General features: G+C 42.0%; 1 non-coding gene across 1 annotated transcript; it reads right to left on the bottom strand.

Annotated features, from left to right (window-relative positions):
• Positions 1-17,337: 17,337 nt before the first annotated feature.
• TRNAG-UCC (transfer RNA glycine (anticodon UCC)) lies at positions 17,338-17,409 on the bottom strand. Its single transcript has one exon. It is a non-coding gene; the product is annotated as a tRNA-Gly (tRNA).
• Between the last annotated feature and the right edge of the window lie 5,716 nt (positions 17,410-23,125).

Genomic DNA, 23,125 nt, shown 5'->3' with positions numbered 1-23,125 from the left:
TGTATGTGTATTTCCAGTCTTTTTCCTTATTTCTCCTTTTGAGACTCCTGGCTTTTTGAAGCACCAGTGCTGAAGCATGAAGTAGAGAGAAGAATTTGAGAAAGTGAAAACACTTATTTATATATGAAAAGGTATAGAGCTACTCCCAGAAGATGAGAATAGTCTGGAACGGATGGCGATCTGTGGAGAAAGAAAGGCACTGGGAGATTCATGAGAAGAGAGGGAATAAAGAAAGCAACCACAAAGGAACTAGCAGAATGATGCCTTGAAAGAGGACTTTGGGATTGGCATATATACGCTATTGATACTGCATATAAAATAGATAACTAATGAGAACCTACTGTGTAGCATGGGGACCTCCACTCAGTGCTCTGCAGTGACCTAAATGGGAAGGGAATCCAAAAAAGAGGGTATATATGTATAACATATAGCTGGTTCACTTTGCTGTACAGCAGAAATTAACACAACATTGTAAAGCAGCTATACACCAATAAAATTTTTAAAAAACATCCAACCATGTCCTTGGCTGCCCAAGGTCACCCAATTCCAGGGGCAGGGCCAATTTGCTGCTTTAGAAAGCAGAAGGTATGAAAGGAAAGCCCAGTGGAGAGCCTGGGAGAAGGGAAGAAGTATTATTTCTTTTCTTTCTATCTCTGTGCCGCTTGACTGGCTAGAATATTCATTTACTAGAAAAGTTTTCATTAAAATCTAATAGAATGTTTTAAACATGGAGGAAAAAAGGACTTTGGAGAAGTCTTATTCCCTGGTGAGATATAGTTCTACTTTACTGATTCCTGAAGAGACATCAGGACATAATTTCTTGGCTTTACAAGGCTTTTTAGAATCAGACTTGTGGGAGTTTTGCCCGTATTTTGTTATTTGCATGTTGGATGTCACTAAGGCTATGGTTTTTCCAGTGGTCATGTATGGATGTGAGAGTTGGATTGTGAAGAAAGCTGAGTGCCGAAGAATTAATGCTTTTGAACTGTGGTGTTGGAGAAGACTCTTGAGAGTCCCTTGGACTGCAAGGAGATCCAACCAGTCTATCCTAAAGGAGATCAGAAGCTGAAACTCCAATACTTTGGCCACCTCATGCGAAGCGTTGACTCATTGGAAAAGACCCTGATGCTGGGAGGGATTGGGGGCAGGAGGAGAAGGGGACGACAGAGGATGAGATGGCTGGATGGCATCACTGACTCGATGGACATGAGTTTGGGTGAACTCCAGGAGTTGGTGATGGACAGGGAGGCCTGGCGTGCTGTGATTCATGGGGTCGCAAAGAGTCAGACATGACTGAGTGACTGAACTGAACTGAAGGGCTTCCCAGGTGGTGCAGTTGTAAAGAATCCAACTGCCAGTGCAGGAGATGCAGGAGACACAGGTTTGATCCCTGGTTTGGGAAGATCCCCTGGAGAAGGGAATGGCAACCCACTCCAGTATTCTTGCCTAGAGAATCCTATGGACAGAGGAGCCTGGCAGGCTACAGTCCATGGGGTCACAAAGAATCAGACACAACCGAGTATCTGAGCACAGCACAGCCTCTACCATATGAGCCTTAAGCAAGGGGTGAGAATAATCAGGTTAATTGAAAATAAACAGGAAAAATTCTGCCACTTCTAATGGCATACCCTGAGGGGCCTCAGGATGGAAAAGAATAGGATACTGGCCCTAGAGAACTAAGATGCATATCAAAGGAAAGATTTCCCTGAGCCCAGACTCATATCTTCCCACACATAGAACAGTGCTAAATTCAGTAACTTGAGATATCTGGTTTCCTTTTGTTAACACTAATCTTTTGATGTTACTACTACTTGGTTTTTGTTGCAAAACTGTATATCCTGGCTCCTCCCTTATCTCTTCAGAATAGTCCCTTAGAGCTACCTGAGAGCTTTTCTCCTACACCTAAGTCCTCAGTATGTCCACTGAATAAAACATAATTCTCAACTTGTAGGTTGTATTTTTCTTCAGTAGACACTGATTCGGTATTCTCTAACATAAGTTGGTACACCCCTGCTCTTCCTTCCAACAGGTACTTCCTTCTTTGCATAGAGGACTTTTAAAGATTAAATATGCTTTGAAGGAATGGTAAGATTTCAGCACAGAAACATACTGCTGGGATGGTGGAAAAGAGAGCTCTTTTTCAAACATATCACAGAGGTAACTGCCTTTTTTACTTGAGGACAAAACTAAGCATAGCATATTACTCCAATGTTTAAGCTTTCCATTTCAGATTTAATTTTGCTTTAAAGAATAGTACCAATTTCCTGCTTGAACAGTGATTCTCCCCTCATCACTTTTCCAGTCCCAGTTTTAGCCTTAGGTGATAAATGGGCAAACTTTCACAACTGGACTTCTCAGATCAGACTCTAAGTATAAAAAACATTGAGAGAATCCCCTGGTGGTCCAGTTGTTAGGACTCCATGCTCTCACTACCAAAGGCCTGGGTTTGATCATTCGTCAAGGAACTACAATCCCATAAGCCACACAGTGTGGCAAAGAAAAAAAGAAAGCAACAAAATAAACAAAAAAGAAAATTGACATTGGATTCTTAAATTGTGCCTTTGCAGCCTTATACTGAAGTATTCACTGTAATTGAAACAGAATTTCAAATCTAGACGAAAATGTTAATGATGGACATTTGCATACTTAATACATAGTGAGGCCAATCAAACTGAAATGTTTGAATTTGGAGTAGAGAAAGGTCATTGCAGGGCCATGCAAGGAGAATGTTGGCTTGTGCTCAAAAAGAAAAAAAAAAGAAAAACCAAACTCCCCAGTGGTTTTGGGGAAAAGTTTTTAGAAGCAAAATTTGGGATGAGTCTGCAGGTTGTGTGACTTTGTTCTGATATTTGGTGGTGAGGTAACAGGGTGGTGCTCTAGGAATCTTGTACTCAGCCTGAAGTTACCATCCTCTACCTTGGTGAGCACCTTAGTTCCTGTATTGTTTTAAATATATATTCATATTCCTTGGGGTGGACCCAGGATCCTGCACTGTAGTTTCTTGATATTTTCCTCCTTTGTTTCTGCATTCCCTCACTTTCCTAATTAGCAACTGTTTGAAACTGCTCTTTGGAAATCAGGGAGGTCTAGGAGGCTAAAGACTTTATTCCTACAAATAAGAAAGGGGGACATGGAAAGAGTTTCATGCCCTGGAGGGCCTCAGAAGATCCTGTTCCATTACAAAAACAAGTAGCATAAATAATTTTTTTCTGTTAGATTTGGTCCAGTGGTTAAGATTTCTCACTTTCACTGCAGGAGGCTCAGGTTTGATCCCTGGTTGGGAGAGTTCCACATGCTACATAATGTGGCCAAAAAAATAAATCAAAATAGTGCATATACTGGACATTATAAAATCCAAAAATTTTATACTAGAAATGCAATTTTAAAATAATACCTCACCTTGGGCCTTCTAAAATAAATTAATGTTATAAATGGATTAAAGATCTAAACGTAATACCAGAAACTATAAAACTCCTAGAGGAGAACATAGGCAAAACATTCTCCAACATAAATCACAGCAGGATCCTCTATGACCCACCTCCCAGAATATTGGAAATAAAAGCAAAAATAAACAAATGGGATCTAATTAAACTTAAAAGCTTCTGCACAACAAAGGAAACTATAAGCAAGGTGAAAAGACAGCCTTCAGAATGGGAGAAAATAATAGCAAATGAAGCAACTGACAAACAACTAATTTCAAAAATATACAAGCAACTCATGCAGCTCAATTCCAGAAAATTAAATGACCCAATCAAAAAATGGGCCAAAGAACTAAATAGACATTTCTCCAAAGAAGACATACAGATGGCTAACAAACACATGAAAAGATGCTCAACATCACTCATTATCAGAGAAATGGAAATCAAAACCACCAATGAGGTACCATTTCACGCCAGTCAGAATGGCTGCAATCCAAAAGTCTACAAGCAATAAATGCTGGAGAGGATGTGGAGAAAAGGGAACCCTCTTACACTGTTGGTGGGGATGCAAACTAGTACAGCCACTATGGAGAACAATGTGGAGAGTCCTTAAAAAACTGCATAGAACTGCCTTATGACCCAGCAATCCCACTGCTGGGCATACACACTGAGGAAACCAGAATTGAAAGAAACACGTGTACCCCAATGTTCGTCACAGCACTGTTTATAATAGCCAGGACATGGAAGCAACCTAGATGTCCATCAACAGATGAACGGATGAGAAAGCTGTGGTACATATACACAATAGAGTATTACTCAGCCATTAAAAAGAATACATTTGAATCAGTTCTGATGAGATGGATGAAACTGGAGCCGATTATACAGAGTGAAGTAAGCCAGAAAGAAAAACACCAATACAGTATACTAATGCATATATATGGAATTTAGAAAGATGGTAACAATAACCCTGTATGCGAGACTGCAAAAGAGACACAGATGTATAGAACAGTCTTTTGGACTCTGTGGAAGAGGGAGAGGGTGGGATGATTTGGGAGAATAGCATTGAAACATGTATAATATCATATATGAATTGAATCGCCAGTCCAGGTTCGACGCATGATACTGGATGCTTGGGGCTGGTGCATTGGGATGACCCAGAGGGATGGTACAGGAAGGGAGGAGGGAGGGGGGTTCAGGATGGGGAACATGTGTATACCTGTGGTGGATTCATGTTGATGTATGGCAGAACCAATACAATATTGTAAAGTAATTAACCTCCAATTAAAATAAATAAATTTATATTTAAAAAATAAAATAAATAAAATAAACTAATGTTATAATGGATGGGAACAAGAATTGGAAATCAAGAAAGAAGCCCAGAAAGATAAAATGTAAGGTAGTGGGTATTACAAGTAGGTTTAGTTTTTTTTTTTTTTAATTTATAGTTTTCTACCTTTTAAAAGTGAGAATGTATAATTTTAAAAATCATAAAACTATTTCATTACAAAATAAATATGAATAAGAGATCTACTTTTATAATTTTCAGAGAGTTAACTAAATCTTCTAGGATTACTGGATTTAAGAACTAGCTTTAGTAACCATTTGGGCTGATTGTTTCATTTGGGGGTTGAGGTTGTTGAGGTCAGAGAGGTCCTGTGGCTTAGCTCAGCTCACACAGTGAATAAGTTGGCAAATCTGTATATAAAATTTGGATTTCCTGGAGTCTCATCTAATATTTATTCCATTGTGCCCCCAATCAATTCTACATGTCCATCTCCAAAGGCTATTATAGACAGGAGATGTGGCAGGCTCTCTGTTAGGTATTTTTGTGTGTGTGTTGTCAAGTAAAGGGTAGGTCACACGATAAAGAATCTGTCTGCAATGCAGGAGACTCTGGTTCAACCCCTGGGTCGAGAAGATCCCTGCAGAAGGAAATGGCAACCCACTCCAATATTCTTGCCTGGGAAATCCCATGGACAGAGGAGCCTGGCAGGCTATAGTCCATGGGGTCAGAAAGAATCAGACATGCCTAATAAAGGTGTGCTTTGTAATTCAAACTATATTGCACAATGATGAACACTGCCTACTGTAAATGTCAAGACAGAAGATAGAAAATCAGGTTGTGGGGCAGCTGTTTGGCTAGCCTAGGTGGCGGAAGAGGGCAGTTCTGCCATGTGCCCTGGGAGTTGTTGACTTAAAAAATATTCACAACCTAAAATTTGAGAGTTACATTTCATTTGGTGGAAATTTTTAGGACTTTGAGTCTAGGAGACAGTATCTCAAGTAACCCTGAGAGAACTGCTCCAAGGAGCTGAGGGTGGAGGGAGCTAGGTTACATATAAGTTTTGTAACAAAAGACAGGTATTCTGAACATAAAAAGGTTATTGTAAATTAAAGTAAAGCAGATACCCCAAGTTAAGGAATTCAGTGATTTTCTATGTTTGGGAAGATGTAAGAGTCTGGGCTCACTGAAATCATTCCTTTCATATGCATGCATCTCAGCTGTCTGGGGCCAGTTTCCTGTTTTCACATCCTGGGTTTCCTTAGGACACACTGCAGGGAATGGGTGCTAGATGGCAGGTATTCTTTTCTTTCTTGAGTTTCCTCAGGGCTCACTGGCTCACATTGGAGGGCTGCAATCACTGATGGCTGTGGCATCCTTGTTTACTGCCATGGCAGGAAATACTCTATTTCTCAGCATGTTACCAAGAAGTTCAGCATAGAGACTATTCCTCTGACTCTTCCAAAGCTCAATCTGTGAGCTTTTAATATTCATTTACAGTTCCTTCTCTGCTTATTTAGATTCTGAAGCTTGAATCCTAGAACTTATCAAATAAACCTGCCTACAGCATCTCAGCCAGTAGTGGGAAGATCTAGGGCTTAAAGTCGGTTCTGACTCTCTTAGCTGGCATTCTTCAATTCTGAAGTATCAGAAAGAAAAAGGAGAGCTTTACTTAACAGGGTCCAGCCCCGGTGGATCCAGGGTAATTCGAAGGTGGGGATGGAATCGGCATCCTAGGAAAAAACTTATTTAATTACAGATAGAGAGAGATTAGAAAATTAGCGGAGAAAAAGAGGCTGAATAACTTGGTTTATGTGGAATACCAATCACCACCTATGTAGGGCACAGGAGTCTTTCCGTTCTCCCGAAGGAGAGGAGGCACTGAGGCTTCCCCAGTCCGATCTTAGAAGCCCAGGCAAAATTAGCAGGCTTGGTGAGTACCCACATTCCAGATGGGAATTCAGCCAGAAGGGGAAAGAAAGAACGACATGGGGGAATCAGTCTTTCCAGAAACTGATCCCATTTCTTTATTTTTTAGGTTTGCTTATATACCTTTTGTTATACATAGGGATGAATACAGAGTCATGCAGGCGTCAGCAGTCCTGGGCTTCCCTGGTGGCTCAGAGGTTAAAGTGTCTGCCTCCAATGCGGGAGACCCGGCTTCGATCCCTGGGTCAGGAAGATGCCCTGGAGAAGGAAATGGTAACCCACTCCAGTATTCTTGCCTGGAGAATCCCATGGATGGAGAAGCCTGGTAGGCTACAGTCCATGGGGTCGCAAAGAGTCGGACATGACTGAGTGACTTCACTACTACTACTCACTACACATAAATGTATTAAAAAAAGGTCTTAGGGGTTTTACATCATCTTATGGCCATGAGGCCTGCTGAAATTTTATGATCCTTTCTTTCTGATAACCAAAAAACTTATTTTTTCCAAGGGTGTTTTTTCTTAAACCAGGCCCCACCCTCCAAATAAAGTTGCATTCCTATAGGGTGAGGGTGTAGTGGGTTACAATCAAGAAAGGAATTTATTTAACCTAAAGTTAACATAATCTTAAAGGTTAATGCTTATTTCTCCTATATGCTAGTTATATTCATTATAAGGGCAGGGAATATGGAGTTTTAGCAGCAAACGTCAGCCCAACAAATGAAAACCCTTCACCAATGTTCCCCTTAAGAGCTATTTAGTCTTAAGACAGTGATAAAGTTACATTTTTGCATAGCAAGGACACAGTGATTCATAACAAAGTACAGTGATCTATTACAAAAGAGAAAATTAATTAACTCAAAAAGTCTAGTATTGCTAACATCAAAAACTACTATATTTCCTTTTCTATATTCCAAATACATTGATTAATATATTCCCAGGTGCCTAAGGATATGGAGGCCTGGCGGCAATCATTGACTCAACAATGAGAAAAGAATTAAGATTTTCAAAATACCTCAAACTCTCTGTGCTGTTTATGGTTGAGAGGTAGTAAACAATCATGTGGGTTGTGGCAGGAGTATGGATAATCCTGTCACACAAGCTAGTTTGCCAGCAGAGAGGTTTGATCGGAGACACCCTTGTCACACCCAGGGCGGGGAATTAGCAGCAATTATTGGCACAACAAATGAAAAACCCTTCACCAATATAATTCCTAACCAACCCACTATACCAGTAATTTCTAACTTCCCAAAAGAATCTGCCTTTAGTAAGTCTAAAACATCTCGTGCCTCTTATGGTTGGGAGGCTGTAAACAATCACATGTGGCCGGAGGAACCTGTACAGGCAGGCTAGATAACCTTCAGAGGAGTTCGTAAGTTGAAACACTCTTGTCACGCCCAGGAATTTTTATTGACTTAGAGCTGTAAGTTAACTCCTTCTCCGAGAGAGGTAATGGGGGTCAGCCCCCCATAAAGTCAGAGGTATAGGTGAGAGCATAAAACAGTAAAGTAGGTAGACTCTAGTTTTGGGGGTAGATGCTCGGGAACAGGGGGTTCCTGAGGCTCGATCCGCCTTTGCGTATGCCAAAGCCTTCTTCCTCATGACCTTTGCCATGGGCGGAGTTCCTCAGGCTGGCTCCCGGCATTTACTCTGTTACTCATTTATTCCAGAGTGATTTTTTTTTTTTAGTTTTAAGAAGCAATTATATCATAAGTAGAAAAGCTTTGGGAAATGAAAATCTCTAATCAGACACTTTATTGAAAGGATTGTGGGTTCCACTAAAAGAGCTGGAGTTTCGAGCAGGAATGAGAGAGGATATTTGCTGATTCCTTTGTCAATGTGGCATTAAGGAAAACCTAGGTGGCCTAGATGTTAAAGGAAAGATATTAGGCTGCAGAGAATACTGAATTAATCACAGCAACAAAGAGTGGTAAGCAGACAGTGCTGGTACTGGGAGTGTTTTTGCAGAGTCAGTAACAGGAACTGTACATGACCTGGAGAATACTCCTTACCAAATGCGATTGTGTGTGCCTGATGCATAGTGAGGCCAAACAAACCAAAACATTAGAGCTTGGATCAGAGAAAGGTTTACTGCAAGGCCAGGAAAGGAGAACAGTGGCTTGTGCTAAAAACAAACAAAGAAACGCCATACTCTGATTGTTTAAGGGGAGAAGTTTTATGTGCAAAATTTGGGGTGAAGGCTGCAGGGTGCATAACTTTCTTCTGATTGGTTGGTGGTGAGGTAACAGACTGGTGCTCCAGGAATCTTGTGCTCAGCCTGAAGTTATCATCCATACTTCACCTGTGTTGTGTGGTCGGAGTAGTCTAATGTAGACAACCATCTACGTTTTTTTTTTTGTCTTTTTCTTGGAAGTTCATATTAGAAAAGTTAAATTGTCTCTTCTACTACAGATATGTTAATCCTAGAGATAGTTATATGAAGACAAAAACTTCTGGATATGGGAAGGTGTTTGGGGGATGAGCACACAAAGAGTCTTTTTTAGAAACATTTTAAAAGCAAACTGCAATTTGCCTAATAATAGCCTACCCAGTAGAAAAGAATTGCTTTAACTTCTCTTGAGTGCTTTCATCTCAACTCTGACAAAATGAATGCCTGTTGGCAATTTAACAGTTCCTTGGTTTTTAGCTGAAAGAAAATCAAATAAATGGAGTGCTGCTAATACTGAGGTGAATGTGCAGTCTTGCAAGACTGGATTTAACTTGTTTTCCAAAATATATCACATAAAATATATGTGATAAAAATGTATCACACTTATAGATCCCCAGGTCGGGAAGATCTCCTGGAGGGGAGGGCATGGCAATCCACTCCAGTATTCCTGCCTGGAGAATCCCATGGACAGAGGAGCCTAGTGGGGCTACAGTCCATGGGATCGCAAAGAATTGGACACAGCAGAAGTGACTTAGCACGCACGCACATACTGCATTTAGCTATTTTTCTGTGTTATTTTATCTTTGTGTTATACTGATGCCTGATATCCCCAGACCTATATGTATATTGGTCTTACCACTGCGAGAGGGAATTAAATGGGAACATTTTATGAATGAAAAATGTTGCCTGCCGTATCAATGAAGATGCTGTGACCATCAAGCCACCTTCTTTGAGAAGTCAAGTGAGTTGATCTGATGACAACATTGTGTCTTTATAATAATCTTAACAAACACAAAAGTATAGGGTGACGTTGGAGAAAGTGGGAGAGGGTGGCTGAAAAAGAGAAAAGGATAAAAAATGTATGTAGGTAGGTAAAACATCATGTCCCCATCTAAAAAATAAAGTTCTCCATAATAATGCTGACATTGGGGGCGGGGAAGGGGGGAGTGGTGAGCAGAATAGAGCATCTGATATTCTGAAAATTAAGCTTCATCGTCTGTATCAACATTAACCACACACATAGACACACTAGAAAAGAGACTGATTCAGCCTTGAGGTGAAGTCGCTCAGTCGTGTCCAACTCTTTGCAACCCCGTGGACTGTAACCTACTAGGCTCCTCCATCCATGGGATTCTCCAGACAAGAATACTGGAGTGGATTGCCATTTCCTTCTCCAGGGGATCTTCCCGACCCAGGGATCGAACCCGGGTCTCCCATATTGGAGGCGGACGCTTTAACCTCTGAGCCACCAGGGAAGCCAATTCAGCCTTAATGATACACTATAAGTAGATTTGCATTGAACTGAAAATATGTCCCTGTGAAAGTATATCAAAATTAAAATCTCATTTGCATATATAATATCAGTTAGAGCAAATGTTCATTGCATGATAATCCTCCCTCTAGGAGAGGCCATTAGGTTGATTTGCATTCATTTAAATGTTCATGTGAAATGTGGATTTTATCTATGCAATTACGAGTGGTTAATATATTGTGCTATTAAAACAATTAAAAGACTACTCAGAATTTGTAAGACACAAATGTGGCATTAGATGGGCCCAACTCAAAGGAAAGCCTCTCACGTAAATAGACTCCATTTCTTCAGTGTGGGCAGAGAAAAGGAAACTAATCATTCCACACAAATTTCTCTGCATCCGGTGTTATTCTTGTGGCAGGGATGCAAGAATGAATGGAGAGTTATTTTTACAGTAAGCAAAATAATCAGTAAACTGCATGATATATTAAAGATGTGATAGATTGCAAATATGGCCATGAGTTCTTTCCATCCCTGTTTGTACACCCTTCTACTGTTTTACTTTGCAGCTCTTCTCACTAAGCATTGGAGTCTGTTTCTCAGCCCATTAGATCTAGGCTTTTCACAAGACTTATTTTGGCCAAAAGGACATTAGCAAATAAGATACAAATACAAGCAAGGTTTGAAAATTGCTAGCTCACTGGGGCTTACTCCATTATTGTTCTTGGAATTCTCAAAGAGTGTTAGTCGATAAGTTGTGTCTGACTCTTTGTGACCCTTGGACTATAGCCTGTCAGGCTACTCTGTCTATGGAATTCTCCAGGCAAGAATACTGGAGTGGGTTGCCATTCCTTTCTCCAGGGGATCTTCCCAACCCAGAGGTTGAACCTGGGTCTCCCGCATTTCAGGCAGATTCTTTACCATCTGAGCCATCAGGGAAGCCCTCAAACCACTATATGAATGATTCCAAGGAAAACTGCTGGAAGATAAAAAAGCTACATGGAAGAGAACAAACACTAGAAATGTGTATGAGGCCATTCTGGATCGTGCAACCATCAGCTGGCCTGCCAGCTGACCACAGATGCATGAGCAAACCTAGCAGAGGTCAACTGAGTCAGTCCAGGCCAGAAGAACTGCACAACCAACCCACTGTCAACAAGCTAGATAAAATGGCGGTTGTTTAAAGCTGCTAATTTTGCAGTGTTTTGTTACAGAAGTAGCTAACTGGTATGTGCATGCTAAGTTGCTTCGGTCCTTTCTGACTCTTTGCGACCCCATGGACTGTAGCCCGCCAGGCTCCTCTGTCCATGGGATTCTCCAGGCAAGAATACTGGAGTGGGTTGCCATGTTCTCCTCCAGGGGATCTTCCTGACCCAGGGATCCAACGTGTGTCTCTTATGACTCCTGTAGTGGCAGGTGGGTTCTTTACCAGTAGTGCCACCTGAGAAGCCCTGGCTAACTTGTACTGCAGGTTATAAATATTTTAGAGAGAAAGAGAGCAGAGAAAGTGGGATTAGAGGTGTGTATGTGGATGTCTGGGGGGATATGTTGCCATTTTAAATAACTTTGTTGGCAATTCCCAGGGATCCAGTAGTTAGGACTCTCTACTTTCACTGCTGAGGGCCTAGTTTAATCCCTGATTGGGGAACTAAGATCCCACAAGGTGCATGGAATGGCCTAAAACAAATTTTTTTTAAGTTTAAAAATAAATAAATAACTTTGTCAGGGAAGGCTTTTCTGAGCAGATAACATTTGACTCAATATATGAAAGAGATAAGGAAGTGATTCATGGGGTTATTTAACAGAAGGGCATGCCTGGCAAAGGGAATGGCAAGTAGAAAGTTTCTGAGGCAGTGTGTCTGTCTACTTTGAGGAAAAGCAAGGTCAGAGTGTCTGGAGTACTGTAGGAGATGAGGGCAAAGGGGTAACAGGAAGCCATCTATGTATTCCCTGAGTTTCTTGTTAACATCTGGAAAAAAAGCCTTCCAATGTATACGATGGGATACCCCTGTACCTTGCCCTGACTTATAGGAGACCACCCTAGTGAATCAGTCCAGAGGTAGAACACTGACAGAAGCTGGCCAACCAGCTTCTTCCTCCTGGGAATTTGAAAATTGGAAACGAGGAAACCAGAGATTAAGAGGTGTTAAGAGCCGAAGTCCCCTTGCTGGCTGAGCTCAAGAGACCCAGGGTCCACACCCAGCTATTTGTTGAATTTCTAGAGCTGGCTGGCTTGTTGTCCCTGTCAAGGTTTCAGACCTAAACTCATTTTTGAGGCCATGGAACACCCCTGAATCCTTACAATGAATTTACTCTCACTCTCAATCTTTTTTCTTAAATAAGACAAAGTTAATTTCTGTTGCTTGCAAATAAAAGAAACAACTAATGTAATCATCTTGTGATTTCTCTCTTGTTTAATGTATGCCTTCTCTTCTGAAATGGGATTATTAGATTCTTAGAAGAATTTCTTCAACTTATTTCAAATCTTTTGTCTATCCAGCTGTGCATATAGGACAAGATAATCACAGCTAAGTATTCATTCAGTGCCATAATGTGGCAAGCACAGAGCTAAATGCTTATGTAGATTATTTTATTTAAGTGTCATGATAATTCTATGAATAACTACTCTGATTATCTCCACTTTTACAGATGAGGAAACAGAGGCCAGAGAGGTGACATGGCTAATAAGTGGAGGATGGATTCAAATCCAGACAATCTCACCCACATTCTTTCAGGACCCAGCACCAAGCAGGTACTTAAAGATACTTGTGTATTTTTTCATTGAAGTGTACTAGGTATGTGCAAAATCACCATCTGGGATGATCATCTGGCCTTCACCATCCAGATAGGCTTTCGCCAGCATCCCCTCCACTATGGGCAGAGGTTTTATCCTAGGAACTTACTGTCAGTGACAAGTTAGGGGGTGTGATATACAGACAGGAGGAAACCATTCCTGCTCAGAAAGTGTTCCTTATCCCATCAGGGCCAGACAGGACAAAAACAGATTACATTTTGGGTCAGCATTCTTGTTAAGATGCAAATAAGTTATGCAAATGTGAGTTAAGTATAACATGACATGAATTCATTTACATACATCGGTACATATTAATTTACCAGGAAAAAGCAAACAAACAAAGCTCTGTGAAGGCAAGGCCTGCTGTTCCTCTGCTAACCTCTGCATTACCTCACACAATGTCTGACTCATAGTATGCACTCAATAAAATATTGCCAAATGAATTGGATGAATGAGTAAAGAGAATTAGGCACCAGAGAATAAGGGTCCAGCTAGGAGAGTTTAAATACATAGAATTATACATTCTTGATGGATACATATGTATCTTATTGTATGAATTTTATTTATTAATTTTTTTTCCTTTGCTGGCACTACATGGCATGTGGGATCTTAGTTTCCTGACCAGGGATGAAACCCATACCCGCTGCATTGGAAGGGCCGAGTCTTAACCACTGGACCACCAGGGAATCCCAGTATGAATTTTGCGGTTCTTCTGAGTTGTAGGGGTTTCTGTGTTGTACATGTGCACCGGGTGAACTTAGATGAGGCCATTCCCCTGTGTTTTGGAGGTAGGTCTCACAGGAAGGGTAAGATGAGAGTTTGAATCAATAACACAGACAAGACTGTCAGAGAGAAATGCAGTGGGAGAGCCACGATGGGTGGCAAAGCAGGGACATGTCCTTTGATTGTAATTTGAAGACAGAATAGACATCCATTGTCTCAGCTATAGGTAGCTAGAATGTAGATGACAAACCTGTGTGGAAAAGTTGCCTCGTACCCTGGGGAAGAGCACTGGGTTGAATACATTGATGGCTCCAGTTTCTTATCCCTTTCTATATAGATGCCCATTGCCGTGTAATTTTGCAGTGCCTTCTTGGGTTGGGTGTACTTCTCTGTCCCTTGACCACCTTGAGTTCAGCCAAAGGATTTTATTTGGCCAACAGAATGAGGTGGCAATGATGCTGCACCAGTTCTGAGCCTAGCAAGAGACTTTGCAAGTTTCCTCTTATGTCTGTCCTTTTACTATTACCATAAGAAGAGTATGCAGGCACCAGCCTTCTAGTCCCACATGGTAACAGACTCCATGTAGCAGAGTCACCTCCAACCAAGCTCAGCCTGAATTAGCTGACTCTGATTCAACTCATAGATACTTGAGAGCAAACAATTCTGGTTTTAAGCCACTGATTTTTAAAGCATCAGTTTATGGCTAGGGCTAATTGATACAAGCACCAAACTCATGGAAGAACAGACCTTAGTTTGAACTCTAGCTCAAACTAGAGTTGGCTATGTGCCCATGAACAAAGCATTTAAATATTCTGAGCCTCAGTTTTCTCATCAGTAAAATGGGCATCATAATAGCTACCTTATCATTTAGGGCTACTAAAAGGAATATCAAGATATGTGTGAAAATCTTCATAAATAAATATTAGATTAATGCTTTTTTCTTTATTAATGGAGATCATTGGTTCATTCTACAATACTTTTTTTTTCTTCTTTGTGTATTATAGGAATCTCACTTAAAATTTTACATTGTCACAACTGTTCTACCCCATGTCAATTTTTTTTAAATTTTAAAACTCATGTATTTATTTTTTATGTTTTAAAATCTATGTAATTTTCAATTGAATTATAGCTGGTTTACAAGAGCTTGTTGGTTTCAGGTGTACAGCACATGCCAAAGTTTTAATGAGGGAACAGTGAGCCTCTCGGGGCCACAGTGGTAGTGGGAATAAGTGGAAGACTGAAAGACCCTCAAGAGGAATAATGAAACTCAAGTGAGCAAAATCAATACCTCCCCACTTGATGATGCTTTAGTGTTTGGTTTCATAAGAAAACATTTCCTGATACCTAGAGGGAAAAGCTATCTGAAGCAGCCAAACTGTCCCTGCCTTCCTGGCCACCCTTGATGTCAAAAGCCTAGAGATGAACCAGAAGATAAAAGGAGGTACAGGAAGAGCAAATCCTACAAGCTATCATAACATGACACTTCCCAACTCCAGGAGCGCTGTAGTCAATGCACTAGAAATGCAAAAATACCCAACCCTTAGATCCAGCTTCTCCACCCACAAATTATTACTCCTCCTCTGAGCTTACAACCCATTCTCTCTGTCTCATTTAATTAAGTGCTGCCCCCGTAACACTAGTGTGTTACTCTGATCATGTTAATTTCAGTATTGCACGGACTCCTTGTAATTTTCCTCTTCAGACCCTTTATTTATTTATTTTTTCCAGACCCTTTATTTTATGTCAGGTACTTATAACAATGGATTCTTCTCATGACAAAACAGATTTACAGATTTATAGTCAGCTTGTGATGGTTTAATGCCAAGATGTTATAGAACCATCTACCAGTGAAAAAGGGTTCAGTGGAAGCAGACTTAATGATTAATTGGACTTTTCAGATTTAAAGAAAAAAATCAAGCAACATAGCAAACAGACTTTTTCTAATTTACAAGTATTAATAAGCTTATGGGGGGGCCTTATTGCATAATATTCATTATTTGTTCTCTTAAGCATAACAATGTTTCTTGTTCATGTTGAATAGCTAAAACAGGTCTTGCTTTTTAGAAGGTAGTATTTAGGGAGTCACACACATATGATAGGGAGGCTTAATCTGTTTTAACTTTTTTATTTACTGTTGTATTCCTAATGCCTGGAACAATTCCTGGCATATAGCAGGCAAATATGCACTCCAATATTTCTTGACTGCCTACTACTTGCCAGATTCTGTTCTAGGCACTAGGGATAATCTATTATGTAAAGCAGAAATGCATGTTTTCATGGCGTTTATATTGTACAAGTGGGAGACAGAAAATAAAGAAATAAGTGAATACCATATTTAGTGTGTCAGATAGGATAAAAGCTATAGGGGGAAATAAAGCAGGAATGGGGGATGAGGTGCTGGGGTTAGGAGAGAGAGTTAGTATTTTAAATTTGGTAGTCAAGGAAGACCTCAGGGATAGATGACATTCTTTTTAGGCTGCCTGCATGTGGCATGTGGGATCTTAGTTCCCTGACTAGGGATCAAACTCGTGCTCTTTCCATTGGGAGTAGAGTCTTACTCGCCAGACCACCAGGGAAGTCCTAGGGATAGATGACTTTTGAAGAGAAACCTTAAGTTGTTAAGAGACAAGCCCTGGTGATATCTGGGGGAAGAGAGTTCTGGGCAGAGAGAACAGTTAGTGCACCAGCTTTATATGTGGAAGGAAGAGCAGGAAGGCCAGTATGAACAGAACGGAGGAAACTAGGGAGACAGTCAGAGAAGGCAATGGCACCCCACTCCAGTACTCTTGCCTGGAAAATCCTACGGATGGAGGAGCCTGGTTGGCTGCGGTCCACGGGGTCGCTAAGGGTCGGATATGACTGAGCGACTTCACTTTCACTTTTCACTTTCATGCATTGGAGAAGGAAATGGCACCCCTCTCCAGTACTCTTGCCTGGAGAATCCCAGGGGCAGGGCAGCCTGGTGGGCTGCCGTCTATGGGGCTGCACAGAGTCGGACATGACTGCAGTGACTTAGCAGCAGCAGCAGGGAGACAGTGGGAGACGACAGGCTTAGAACGGTGGTGAACTCTAGAATATGTAGGAACCTGGTGGCCATTGTAAGAATCTGGTTTCTACTCTGAGGGAGACAGGCAATGGGGGATTTTGAATAGATAAATGACATGTTTAGAATTATAATTCTTAAAATAAATCAAGGATTAAGTTAATAATAAAGTGTAGAGACTAGACAAATTTCATGTTCAGAAAAAACTGCAAATAATTTATGCAGACAGGGAGGGGGGTTCATGATTGGGAACTCATGTACACCCGTGGCGGATTCATGTCAATGTATGGCAAAACCAATACAATATTATAAAGTAAAATAAAGTAAAAATAAAAATTAAAAAAAAATTTATGCAGACACCTTACATTTAAGGAGATGGAAAATAACTTCCCACCCTTTAAAAGGGTGGGTTGTGATTTTCTTCCAAAATGTACGGTATAAAAAGGGAAAGAAGACCAGTAACTTTTTTGTGTTTTGTTTTTGGCTGTGTGGTATATGGGATCTTAGTTCCCAAGACAGGGATTGAACCTATGCCCCCTGCAGTGGAAGTGCAGAGTCTTAACCACTGGACCACAGGGAAATCTCCCCAAAGAATTTTAAGGTGGAGAAGCCTGCCAAATACTTCCTTGGCCAGGTGACCAAGGCCAACATCTACAGTGATGTCATACTGATAATATATAAACTATCAACACTCTTGTATATACTATCAATTATATCTTGTAGATACTCTTGTATATATATTCAAGTCAGCATAGAATTATATTTTTAAAGGATAATTCCAGCCACTGTGGGAGAATAGATTAGAGGGGTCAAAGGGCAGAAGCAAGGAGACTAGCTGGACTGCTTGTAATAATACAGCAGAAATAATGGTGGCCGGACTAGATGGTAGCAGTACAGGTAATAAGAAGTGGTTGGATTCTAGATGTGTCTTGAAGGTAGAATAGGCAGGGTTTTCTGGTGAATTGGATGTGAGGTATGAGAAAAAGTCAAAATGATCTAAGGATATTTAGCTTGAGTGTCAATATGGATGGAGTTTCCATTCTAAAAGATGAGGAAGACCTGAGAAGGAGAAATCTGATGAATATATCAAGGGTTGGATTTTGTATGCAAGGCAAGTTGCAGATTCCTATTTAGCCGTCAATGTCATGCCATGCGTGTGCACTTAATTGTGTCTGACTTTTTGCGACCCCATGGACCCACCAGGCTCCTCTGTCCATGGGACTTTCCAGGCAATAATACTGGAGTGGGTTGCCATTTCCTATTCCAGGGGATCTTCCAGACCCAGGGATTGAACCTGAATCTCTCCTATCTCCTGTGTTGGCATGCAGGTTCTTTACCACTGCACTACCTAGGAAACCCATTTAGCCATCAAAGTGAGGATAGTAAGCAGGTTGTTGGATTAGTGTCTGGAATTCAGAGGAAATTCTGGGCAGGAGATAGAAATCTGAGAGTCATTAGCAAATAATTGGATTTTAAAATCACAAGACCAGATTAGATCACAGGTGCTTGATAACTATTTGATAGAAAATAAATATATACCATCTCTTCCGGTCAAACACATTTTCTATAAGAACTGTTTATATGCAGTTGCAAATAGGGGAACAAAATCAATATAATGTGGAAATTGTATTGGAGTATAATTATAACCTTCAGCATGAAAGGAAAAAGGACTCAACTTGGCTGCCGCACAGTCAGAAGCCGTCTTAGCTTTATTTTAAGAAAATGAAAAGTGAGACTCTGTACCAATGGGCTTCCTCCCCAAGGAAGCCTTACTTATGGTTCTTGCACCAGGTAGATTGCACTTCCTCCTGTGCTTACCTTAATGACAAGTTCAGGTCTGAGTTCCACGTCCTTGTATGCTGTTTCAGCTCTATCAAGTCAGAATTTCCGTTGTGTTGGTTTATTGCACGTTTAATATTCTATGGATATCCTCTTGCCATATCAAACTGTTGTGTCTGAGACATTCATTTTTTATTTTATTAATGTTCTGCTAATAAGGTTGCATACATTTTGAGTGATCTGCCCCAACTCTATTTTTTTTCCAGAAGTCTTATTACTTTTAGCGTGCTTTTTGCAAAATGAGAGATTTTTCAGGGAAATGATCGTATACATGTAGCGGACATGTTACTTTTGTCCACATCTTTCCTAGCATCTTTTTCTTTAGTAACTGTATGTTCCTCATCAGGTAAGGTTATTAATCTGTCCATTACATTCCCCTCCAAAACAGACGGACAGGAATGGGCAGATGACTCAAGATAGCCAATCAGAACACATCACCTACCTGGTCCATGGTGATTGGCTCAGGAATAGACACATGACCCAAGCAGAGCCAATCCCTGGAGCTTTGCTGGAACTCTTAGGAAGTTAGGAGTCTCTCAACTTTGGAGCTCTCTTGGACATTGTTTGACTAAATGATGATGCCATCCCAAGAGAAAGACACAAATTAAGAATCCACAGTAAATTATTCCTGTGTATTTCTCCCATTATTATTTTCTTGGAAAATACATAGTCTTTCTTCAAGTCTCAGTTCAGTTGTTATCTTCTGATGAAATAATTCATGACCACTGCACCTCCTCCACCGAGGGCTGCAAACTCCCTTTTCAAGCCTACAACACATTGTACACATCCCTCTTACAGCTTTGCTGCCTGAGTTTGTTTATTGTCTGCTCTTCCCCTTCCCCCACTCTTCGGTGCATGGTGTATGGCATTCTTGATCTTAGTGACTTTGCCTTATTCATCTTTATAAGCCCAGGACCTAACATAATGCCAAGTACATGGTAGGTGTATATTAAATGTGAGTTGAATGAATGGATGATGATATGATTCTAGTAATACTTATAGTTGATCATCTTGTATGAAAAGAGACATTGCCTTACACACACACAGACACATACACACTCTAGGGGAATATAGGATTTATGACAGGAAAGAATTTTGATCCATGATGCTGAAGCTGAACCTCTGATACTTTGGCCACCTGATGCAAAGACCTGACACCTTAGAAAAGACCCTGATGCTGGGAAAGATTGAAGGCAGGAGAAGAGGATGACAGAGGAATAGATGGTTGGATGGCATCATCCACTCTATAGACATGAGTTTGAGCAAGCTCTGGGAGTTGGTAATGTGACAGGGAAGCCTGGCACGCTACAGACCAAGGGGTTACAAAGAGTCAGACAGGACTGAACTGAGTGACTTAAAAAAAGCTTAAAACAATACAGTTCATTGGGATGAACCTTGAAAAGAATACGGTAAGGAAGAATGCAGAATATTGGACACTTTGGAAGAAGAGAAAAAATAAAGTTAGAAAAGAAACAGTGCCTTATAAACTTGGAGAGTAGAGAGAGAGAGAGAGAGAGAGGCTGAGGGATGATATTATTAAGGGAAGTAAGTACAGATAAGGAAGAAAAGTAAAAGGAAATAGATAGGAAAGGAGGAAAAGTAGAGAGGTGTTGGTGGAAGGCAGGAGTGGGAAGGAAAATCCTGGTGTCAGTCTGGGTATTGGAACACTGAAATGAAAGTCATAGTCTCTGCCCACTGTAGGGGAAATCTAGGTTTGTCATGATGGTTAAAATTAAAAAAAAAAAGGGATGATGAGAAGGGTGTGTGTTAGGGGAGATTACACACTTTTCTGAATGGGCAGCAACTTTCCACAGCTGAAATGCTGTCCTCAAGCTGGGAAAATGTGCCACTCTCCCCCCATTCTTGTCTCTCTCTCTCTGAACTCTGGATTCTTTCAAGCTTGTCAAGACTAACAGGATTTTTATTCTACATGCTGTTCATCCCAGTTTTGATATGGTGGAGGCAGGACTGTGGTCTCATCACCCTTCTCCACCCAGCAGAGCAAGATTTTTGTTGTTGTTTACTTGCTAGGTCTTGTCCGACTATTTTGCAACCCTATGGACTGTAGCCCGCCAGGCTCCTCTGTCCATGGAATTCTCCAGGCAAGAATACTTGAGTGCGTAGCCATGCCCTTCTCCAGGGGGATCTTCAGGGATGGAGCCCTGGTCTCCTGCAGTGCAGGCAGATCTTTACCATCTGAGCCACCAGGGAAGACTGTGGGAGGGTTTGGGCATTGCCTAATCCAGCTGGCATGTGGAAAGAGTTGTTGGAGGAGCTGCTCTGGAGTAATTGATCAGGACCCTAAGGGGCCTGAGTATCCTCTGCTTTAGCTCCTCTCTGAAAGAGGCACCTAGATAATAGTATTCGATGTAAATTTCCTGAGTTGTTTTGTAAATGTGAAAATCCCCCACCAAAAGGAAGATGTTAACTACCTGATGAGCACAAAACCGCAGGCCTCTTGGAGCCTAAGGACTGATGAAGGTACCCCTTTTGACACCACCCAGCTACCTCACCAGCTGCCAATCAGAGACTTGTACAGGATTTAATCACAGACCCTGCAACCTCCTTCCCTCACCTGATTTTTAAAAGTGATTTGTGAAAACCCTTGGGGGGAGTTTGGGGCTTTTAGGGCAGGAGCCACCCCGTCTCCAGGCATGGCCCTGCAAGGAACAGTTCTCTGATGCAAACTCAGACCTTTTTTTTTTTTTTTTGCGTCCCTGTGCAAGGGACTTACTAACGAGCCTTAACAAGGCGGTGGAGACCTACAGGAAAGGACACACCTGGGATCTTGGAGCCAGCTGTGCTCGCTTCTGGGAGGGGTAGGTTCTGGTGTCCCGGCCACAAGGGGGAGGCCGAGGGTGGCAGGGCAAGAGGGTCTTGCTGGGTTGGTCCTGCCTTCCCCAGAGGGGAGGGGGTACGGGCCTTGGCCTTGCGTGTCCAGATGGCACGTGGAAGGTGTGTTGAGCTCAGATGGGTAGGCCAGGGGGAGCGGGTCTCCGGGTAGCGGCGGAGAGGAGAGACCCACGACGGCAGCTCATGTTCGGCAGGGTCGTCTCCAGGGGCGAGCTGTGGCAGGCGCGGCCCCCGCTGGATGGGCTCTGGCGCCGCCGCCTAGGGGAGTCCGGTAGACGGCGCTGAGCTTAAGGGCGGCTGGAGACGCCCCCCAGCGCTCCGACCCGGTACCTGCCGGGGGCGGGCGGCGCGAGGGGCGCGCGGCGCGAGAGGCGGGCACCGAGCGCGTGAGTCACTCTGCTCCCCGGGGCTCGGAGCGGGACTTCGCCTCCCGCCTGGGGTCTAATTTCATTGCCAGCTTCGGCGACTAAACCTTAAATACCTGCCCCTCCTGAGGGGGGACCAGCGTTCTTCCGTCTAGGTGACGGCCAGGTAAGTTTCTGGTCTTTTGATGCTTGGGTGGCTCGCGGGGAGGAAGGGGGCGGTCTCCCAGTCTGTGCCTCGGTCTGCCTTTGCTTCCACCTCTGGTTCTCTCCGTTGGAGACAGAAAGTTAGATTTTAAAAAACGCAACAGAGAAGATCAAATGCACGCTCAGACCCCAAACAAGCCAAACTCTGGGGCCCTATTTAATTTCCCGGGTATCTTCAAATGTCCGGATGCGGCGTTTATGGGGCTAGGAATGTTCGATTTGTTTCGTGTATGTCCCTCCTCCCCCACTTTCTTCCTGGGTTATTCTCAGAGGTCGCGTTTGGAGGGGGGTTGGAGGACAAGGGTGACGAGAAAGCTGGAAGGCTGAGCTGGAATCCCTTGCCAGGGCGGTTTCCTCATTTCTCTGCGAGGTGGCAGATGCTCTCCCGTAGCCCGAGTTGGGATCTTGGAGCCAGCCCAGGACCTGCCGGAGCTATAAGGTAACTGCAGTTGCTGCATATCAATCTCGGCACCGCTGACTGAATCAAAATGTTCCGGAGGCACAATTAATGTGAATGCCACGATCTTGTTGAAACAATTCACTGAAGGACTCTCTTGAATATTTTATTTTGAATGTATCGTATTTCAGGAAAATTTTAGGAGGCTACCGCGGGTCTTATTTTCTCTATTTTCAGAGATGCTTCCAAACCTATTATTTCTCTTGCAAGAAAATCAATGAACACTGTCTCTCAGAAGGATTTAACAACGCAAAGCTACCTCTTACTTTTCCTTTACCAGTGTGTGTGTTTGTGTGGGGTGGGTGGGGAGGTGCTCCCACCAACTGCTTTTAGAAAAATCGACGCGGGGAGGGTGCGTGCCCCCTTCTCCACCATTAAGCTCAAGTGTTTAAATAGGTACTAATTCAAACTGCCAAATATTAAATAGGTACTAATTGTTGCTGCTCTTTTTTTTGCTTAAAAGTGGCCAAGGAAAGAACCTCCTAGAATGCCGTGCATTTGTGGGTCATCTTGTCGACTGATTGCTTTATCATCAATAGTTTGGTTTGATGCAGTGTTAACAGGTGGTCTAAATTCA

This window comes from Budorcas taxicolor, chromosome X (assembly GCF_023091745.1).
Source record: "Budorcas taxicolor isolate Tak-1 chromosome X, Takin1.1, whole genome shotgun sequence".
Classification (NCBI taxonomy): Eukaryota; Metazoa; Chordata; class Mammalia; order Artiodactyla; family Bovidae; genus Budorcas; species Budorcas taxicolor.
The sequence above is the reverse complement of the archived record's forward strand: the minus strand, read 5'-3'. Positions and strand labels throughout refer to the sequence as shown.